The sequence below is a fragment of the Scyliorhinus canicula genome, chromosome 16 (genome assembly GCF_902713615.1).
Source record: "Scyliorhinus canicula chromosome 16, sScyCan1.1, whole genome shotgun sequence".
NCBI classification, from domain to species: Eukaryota; Metazoa; Chordata; class Chondrichthyes; order Carcharhiniformes; family Scyliorhinidae; genus Scyliorhinus; species Scyliorhinus canicula.
The window spans coordinates 137,983,528-137,991,621 of NC_052161.1; positions in this window are offsets into that span (position 1 = coordinate 137,983,528).

Genomic DNA, 8,094 nt, shown 5'->3' on the forward strand with positions numbered 1-8,094 from the left:
AAATGAAAGATTTCCTACCACAACCGCCTGCCTGTATCATTTCATCTTCTGAAATAAAAAATGTGGAGTGGCTTGAAGTTGGAAGTTTGTTGTGTCTTGTACGAGGTAGCAGGACCACTCACTCGCCCGTACCGGGTATTCTTAGTTGTGCGGCAACAGCAGGTGAGAATGGAACGATGATCTGGGGTGGGGTGGATTTGAACCCTTCCCGAGTGAACAGATAAAAAAGGGAGAGCTGCATCTCTCACTTGGTTGCCGCTGGTTTTGGTGACGGACGTCGACCAAACCAAGGCCTAAAGTCCGATGGAGCCCTGGGCGTCAGTGGGTCACAGCTGGCATTTTAGCTGGAGAGATAAAGGTTCCCTCTGGGTAAGTGAACCACATTTTCTTCTGTCAGCCCCTCACGAAGCGTCGTGGCCTCACCTGTCCAACCTCTTTCCCCCACCACTAGCCTGGAAGGCAGAGAGTATCGTGAGGGGAGGCTCGAGTGGAGAGTAAAGGCCCGCAGGAGCTGAGTGGGCCCACCGGCCTGTCTCTGTGGCCACACATCTTAACGACTGTTGGGCAAGCAAAAGGGTGATCAGGTTTACTTGCTGCTGTTTAATGTGCTCTGATAAAACCCACGCCCATGAACCTAGTCATTCACAATTATAGTAGAGGGCTGAAATCTGGCTGAACGGATTGACTTTAATGGGCCAGGCACTGGGGGCTGATGTAATCATATTGCTGGAGATTAGTGCGTTCTGCTCCACATTCAGATTTGGGTCAAGTTCCCTCTGAGGTTGCAGCTCCAGGTGCCACAGTTTTCATTTTGAGATGTTTCGTGTCTGGAGTAGTTGGAAGAGGAAAGTGGACTAAATGCGGATAATTGAATGGCCCGTCTGTTTAGTACTGAACTCTTCCAGTGACACCAATGTCAGTAAGTGGAGGCCATGGGATGGCTGCCATGTTGGACCATCCCAACAACTCAACCTGCAGAGAGTTCCCAACTCAAGGCTGGTATTTACTGCTAGCTAATTCATCCATGTGTTGAATTGTTTTAACAAGATTGTTCTAATTGACATTCTCATTGGTAACAATAAGATTCGGGGTGGCACAGTGGCACAGTGGTTAGCACTGCTGCCTCACGGCGAGGACCTGGGTTTGAGCCTGGCTCGGATTGGTTTGGGCATGTGGACAAGGCCAGAATTGGGAGGAGTGCAGACATCTTGGGTGTTTGTTGAGTTGGAGGAGATTACAGAGGGCGAGGTCATGGTGACATTTGGAAAACAAAGAACATTTAAAGTCGAGCCATTGCCAGACCAGCAGTCAATATATGTTAACGGGCAGAGGGGGTGATAGGTGAACGGGACTTGGCGACAGTTTGGACAAGCGCATCATGAGGATGAACAACCTGCAAGCTGCTGAAAATTCAAGTTGCGTCCCTAGTAGCCCAGCGGAGGATTTTGCTTCAGTGGAAGGATGCGAGGCCCCCAAGCGTGGAGGCCTGGATCTCGGATATGGCAGGGTTTATCAAATTGGAGAGGGTGAAATTTGCCCTGAGGGGAATCAGTACAAGGGTTTTTAGGCGATGGCAGCCTTTCCTGGACTTCCTGGCGGAACGGTAGGGAAATAGGCCGACAGCAGCAGCAACCGGGGGGGCGGGATTGGGTCTGGGGGGAGGGAGAAGTGTGTACATGGGTTTGTGGGATGTGGCGGGTGTTATCTCTTTCCTTTCTGTTGTTTGCTTTTTTTGTTTTCGATTTAGTAGTTGCTTTTGTAGGGGGGGTGGGTGTTGTTCTTGGGTTTTTACAATGGTTATTCTGTTAATATTGTTTTGTTCTTTATATTTTGTGAAAATCTTAATAGAAATTATTTTTAAAAAAGCAAATTCAAGTTGCAGTCAGTGTTTGGGGAGTCAATAGGCAGCCAGGGTGGCACGGTAGCACAGTGGTTAGCACTGTTGCTTCACAATGCCAGGGACCCAGGTTCGATTCCCGGCTTGGCTCAGTGTCTGTGCGGAGTCTGCACGTTCGCCCCGTGTCTGCGTGGGTTTCCTCCGGGTGCTCCGGTTTCCTCCCACAAGCCCCGAAAAACATGCTGTTAGGTGAATTGGACATTCTGAATTCTCCCTCTGTGTACCCGAACAGGCGCCGGAATGTGGCGACTAGGGGCTTTTCACAGTAACTTCATTGCGGTGTTAATGTAAGCCTACCTGTGATGCCAATAAAGATGATTATTATTACATCCCCGGCAGTTTGGAGCGCCGGAACACTTTCCATTTGATATCAGCCACAGCAATAAGTGAACGAGGGAGGAGTACAGGTGAAGTGGAAGGAAATTGGCAGGACAGTAAATACAGCTGGTGTTCAGGAGAGTCAGCTGGCAGGATCCTGTGCACCTGATGGTATCAAGTTTCAGCCATCAGCCTGAGATTTGTTTCAGTTTGTTGGGCAACAAGAACAACTTATAGCATCTGTAATGCAATTGGGACGTGAGTCATTTCCCTTTGATGGTGCACAGAAGTAAACTCTGGTATCCAGGCAACACAAATCAATGGGTGCAGATCAGTTCAAAGTCACAATCAATCAAACGGCTGCTGCTTTACTTTGCACACGCTACGCACACGGCCACATGCTACACACATGTGTAGGGGCCTCACGGTAGCATGGTGGTTAGCATCAATGCTTCACAGCTCCAGGGTCCCAGGTTCAATTCCCGGCTGGGTCACTGTCTGTGTGGAGTCTGCACGTCCTCCCCGTGTGTGCGTGGGTTTCCTCCGGGTGCTCCGGTTTCCTCCCACAGTCCAAAGATGTGCGGGTTAGGTGGATTGGCCATGCTAAATTGCCCGTAGTGTAAGGTTAATGGGGGGATTGTTGGGTTACGGGTATACGGGTTACGTGGGTTTAAGTGGGGTGATCATTGTTCGGCACAACATCGAGGGCCGAAGGGCCTGTTCTGTGCTGTACTGTTCTATGTTCTACATGCTAGACACAGACGCACATCCACACACACAGACGCAACACGTCACAAACACACACGCATCTTTCCTCCCCTCGGTGTTTGTATTATGAAGCATTTTACTGTTGGAACTGGCTGAGGGACAGCATTACAGGAAAAGCATTCCTGATGATGTATTTGTAACTGCTGCAATTCTTATTGGGCTGTTTAACCTCTCCCTTAGCTGGAGCTTTCAGGGTAACTCCCAACAGTGAATGAAGCTACAACCTGGTTATTTCACAGCACATGACCCTTTGTGAGTTTGTGTGTGTGCATGTTTGCAAGTGAGTGTGTTTACTGTCTTTGTATGTCTGTGTCTGTGTCTCTGTTTCTCTCTCTGTCTCACTGTGCCTGATTGTTTCTCTCTCTCCCTCTGTGTGTCTCTCACTGTGTGTGTGTCTCTGTTTCTCTCTCTGTCTCTCTGTGCCTGATTGTTTCTCTCTCTCCCTCTGTGTGTCTCTCACTGTGTGTGTGTCTCTGTTTCTCTCTCTGTCTCTCTGTGCCTGATTGTTTCTCTCTCTCCCTCTGTGTGCCTCTCGCTGTGTCTGTGTCTCTGTTTCTCTCTCTGTCTCACTGTGCCTGATTGTTTCTCTCTCTCCCTCTGTGTGTCTCTCACTGTGTGTGTCTCTGTCTCTCTCTCTGTCTCACTGTGCCTGATTGTTTCTCTCTCTCCCTCTGTGTGTCTCTCACTGTGTGTGTGTGTCTCTGCGCATCTGAAAGAGTCTGTGGATCTGTGTGAGCGTACGTGTCTGTGTGTGTTTTTGTGAGTGTCTGTCTGAGTGAGCGAGTGTCTGAGTGTGTGAGTGTCTCTGAGTGTGTAAGTGTCTCTGTCTGAGTGTGCGAGTATGTGAGTGACAGTCTGAGTGTGTAAGTGTCTCTGTCTGAGTGTGCGAGTGTCTCTGTCTGAGTGTGCGAGTGTCTGAGTGTGCGAGTGTGTGAGTGTCTCTGAGTGTGTAAGTGTCTCTGTCTGAGTGTGCGAGTGTGTGAGTGTCTCTGTCTGAGTGTGTAAGTGTCTCTGTCTGAGTGTGCGAGTGTGTGAGTGTCCGAGTGTCAGTCTGAGTGTGTAAGTGTCTCAGTCTGAGTGTGCGAGTGTCTATCTGAGTATGCGAGTATCTGAGTGTGAGTGTCAGTCTGAGTGTGTAAATGTCTCTGTCTGAGTGAGCGAGTGTCTGTCTGAGTGAGCGAGTGTCTGTCTGAGTGTGTGAGTGTCTGTCTGAGTGTGTGAGTGTCTGTCTGAGTGAGCGAGTGTCTGTGAGTGAGCGAGTGTCTCTGTCTGAGTGTGCGAGTGTCTGAGTGTGCGAGTGTCTGTCTGAGTGAGCGAGTGTCTGTCTGAGTGAGCGAGTGTCTGTCTGAGTGAGCGAGTGACTGTCTGAGTGTGCGAGTGTCTGTCTGAGTGAGCGAGTGTCTGTCTGAGTGTGCGAGTGTCTGCCTGAGTGTGCGAGTGTCTGTCTGAGTGTGTGAGTGTCTGTCTGAGTGTGTGAGTCTCTGTCTGAGTGAGCGAGTGTCTGTCTGAGTGAGCGAGTGTCTGTCTGAGTGTGCGAGTCTCTGTCTGAGTGTGTGAGTGTCTGTCTGAGTGTGTGAGTCTCTGTCTGAGTGAGCGAGTGTCTGTCTGAGTGTGCGAGTGTCTGTCTGAGTGAGCGAGTGTCTGTCTGAGTGAGCGAGTGTCTGTCTGAGTGAGCGAGTGTCTGTCTGAGTGTGTGAGTGTCTGTCTGAGTGAGCGAGTGTCTGTCTGAATGTGTGAGTCTCTGTCTGAGTGAGCGAGTGTCTCTGAGTGTGTGAGTGTCTGTCTGAGTGAGCGAGTGTCTGTCTGAGTGTGCGAGTGTCTGTCTGAGTGTGCGAGTGTCTGTCTGAGTGTGTGAGTGTCTGTCTGAGTGAGCGAGTGTCTGTCTGAGTGAGCGAGTGTCTGTCTGAGTGAGCGAGTGTCTGTCTGAGTGAGCGAGTGTCTGTCTGAGTGAGTGAGTGTCTGTCTGAGTGTGCGAGTGTCTGTCTGAGTGTGCGAGTGTCTGTCTGAGTGAGCGAGTGTCTGTCTGAGTGTGCGAGTGTCTGTCTGAGTGAGCGAGTGTCTGTCTGAGTGTGCGAGTCTCTGTCTGAGTGTGTGAGTGTCTGTCTGAGTGTGCGAGTGTCTGTCTGAGTGTGCGAGTGTCTGTCTGAGTGAGCGAGTGTCTGTCTGAGTGTGCGAGTGTCTGTCTGAGTGAGCGAGTGTCTGTCTGAGTGTGCGAGTGTCTGTCTGAGTGTGCGAGTGTCTGTCTGAGTGAGCGAGTGTCTGAGTGAGCGAGTCTCTGTCTGAGTGAGCGAGTGTCTGTCTGAGTGTGCGAGTGTCTGTCTGAGTGAGCGAGTGTCTGTCTGAGTGAGCGAGTGTCTGTCTGAGTGTGCGAGTGTCTGTCTGAGTGAGCGAGTGTCTGTCTGAGTGAGCGAGTGTCTGTCTGAGTGAGCGAGTTACTGTCTGAGTGAGCGAGTGTCTGTCTGAGTGTGTGAGTGTCTGTCTGAGTGAGCGAGTGTCTGTCTGAGTGTGCGAGTGTCTGTCTGAGTGAGCGAGTGTCTGTCTGAGTGTGTGAGTGTCTGTCTGAGTGAGCGAGTGTCTGTCTGAGTGAGCGAGTGTCTGTCTGAGTGTGTGAGTGTCTGTCTGAGTGAGCGAGTGTCTGTCTGAGTGAGCGAGTGTCTGTCTGAGTGAGCGAGTGTCTCTGAGTGTGTGAGTGTCTGTCTGAGTGAGCGAGTGTCTGTGAGTGAGCGAGTGTCTGTGAGTGAGCGAGTGTCTCTGAGTGTGTGAGTGTCTGTCTGAGTGTGTGTCTCTGTCTGAGTGAGCGAGTGTCTGTGAGTGAGCGAGTGTCTGTCTGAGTGTGCGAGTGTCTGTCTGAGTGTGCGAGTGTCTGTCTGAGTGAGCGAGTTACTGTCTGAGTGAGCGAGTGTCTGTCTGAGTGAGCGAGTTACTGTCTGAGTGTGCGAGTGTCTGTCTGAGTGTGTGAGTGTCTGTCTGAGTGTGTGAGTGTCTGTCTGAGTGAGCGAGTCTCTGTCTGAATGTGTGAGTCTCTGTCTGAGTGAGCGAGTGTCTCTGAGTGTGTGAGTGTCTGTCTGAGTGAGCGAGTGTCTGTCTGAGTGTGCGAGTGTCTGTCTGAGTGAGCGAGTGTCTGTCTGAGTGAGCGAGTGTCTGTCTGAGTGTGTGAGTGTCTGTCTGAGTGAGCGAGTGTCTGAGTGTGCGAGTGTCTGTCTGAGTGTGCGAGTCTCTGTCTGAGTGTGTGAGTGTCTGTCTGAGTGAGCGAGTGTCTGTCTGAGTGTGCGAGTGTCTGTCTGAGTGTGTGAGTGTCTGTCTGAGTGTGCGAGTGTCTGTCTGAGTGAGCGAGTGTCTGTCTGAGTGTGTGAGTGTCTGTCTGAGTGTGCGAGTGTCTGTCTGAGTGAGCGAGTGTCTGAGTGAGCGAGTGTCTGTCTGAGTGTGCGAGTGTCTGTCTGAGTGTGCGAGTGTCTGTCTGAGTGTGTGAGTGTCTGTCTGAGTGAGCGAGTGTCTGTCTGAGTGTGCGAGTGTCTGTCTGAGTGAGCGAGTGTCTGTCTGAGTGAGCGAGTGTCTGTCTGAGTGTGCGAGTTACTGTCTGAGTGTGTGAGTGTCTGTCTGAGTGAGTGAGTGTCTGTCTGAGTGAGCAAGTCTCTGTCTGAGTGTGTGAGTGTCAGTCTGAGTGAGTGAGTGTCTGTCTGAGTGAGCAAGTCTCTGTCTGAGTGTGAGTGTCTGTCTGAGTGAGCGAGTCTCTGTCTGAATGTGAGTTTCTGTCTGAGTGAGCGAGTGTCTGTCTGAGTGAGCGAGTGTCTGAGTGTGCGAGTGTCTGTCTGAGTGAGCGAGTGTCTGTCTGAGTGAGCGAGTCTCTGTCTGAGTGAGCGAGTGTCTGTCTGAGTGAGCGAGTCTCTGTCTGAGTGTGTGAGTGTCTGTCTGAGTGTGTGAGTGTCTGTCTGAGTGTGCGAGTGTCTGTCTGAGTGAGCGAGTGTCTGTCTGAGTGTGCGAGTGTCTGTCTGAGTGTGCGAGTGTCTCTGAGTGTGTGAGTGTCTGTCTGAGTGAGCGAGTGTCTGTCTGAGTGTGCGAGTGTCTGTCTGAGTGTGCGAGTGTCTGTCTGAGTGTGCGAGTGTCTGTCTGAGTGTGTGAGTGTCTGTCTGAGTGTGCGAGTGTCTGAGTGAGCGAGTGTCTGTCTGAGTGTGCGAGTGTCTGTCTGAGTGAGCGAGTGTCTGTCTGAGTGAGCGAGTGTCTGTCTGAGTGAGCGAGTGTCTGTCTGAGTGAGCGAGTGTCTGTCTGAGTGTGTGAGTGTCTGTCTGAGTGAGCGAGTGTCTGTCTGAGTGTGTGAGTGTCTTAGTGAGCGAGTGTCTGTCTGAGTGAGCGAGTGTCTGTCTGAGTGTGTGTCTCTGTCTGAGTGTGGCGAGTGTCTGTCTGAGTGAGCGAGTTACTGTCTGAGTGTGCGAGTGTCTGAGTGTACGAGTCTCTGTCTGAAGTGAGCGAGTGTTTGAGTGTGCGAGTCTCCTCAATCTCCAACAGCTCAAACGCTCCATCTGAAAGAATCTCCAGTCACAAAATCTGGCTGCACACTTGTCTCCCCAGTGGATGAATCCTCCAGTTGTGTTCTTTCAGTAGTGCTCCTTTTGAAATGTAATTACTCCCCACTGAGACCTGATGTGTGTTTTCTATACCTTAGAACAGTGTTCTTCAAACTTTTTTCTGAGGACCCATTTTTACCAACCGGCCAATCTTCAGGACCCACACCGGCCAACCTTCACAACCCACGCTGGCCAACCTGCGCGACCACGCTGGCCAACCTGCGCGACCCACGCCATGGCCAACCTGCGCGACCCACGCTGGCCAACCTGCGTGACCCCGCTGGCCACACCTGCGGACCCACGCTGACCAACCTTCACAACCCACGCTGGCCAACCCGCGCGACCCATCGCTGGCCACCTGCGCGAACCCCGCCCGGCCGACCTGCGCGCCCCACGCCGGCCGACCTGCGCGGATCCACAGCCGGCCGACCCTGCGCCGACAAACCACGCGGCTCCAGACCTGCGCGAGCCACGCTGGCCAAACCATGCGCGACCCACGACGGCCAATCTTTGCAGCGGCACCCCAGCCGGACAAACCTGCGCGACCCA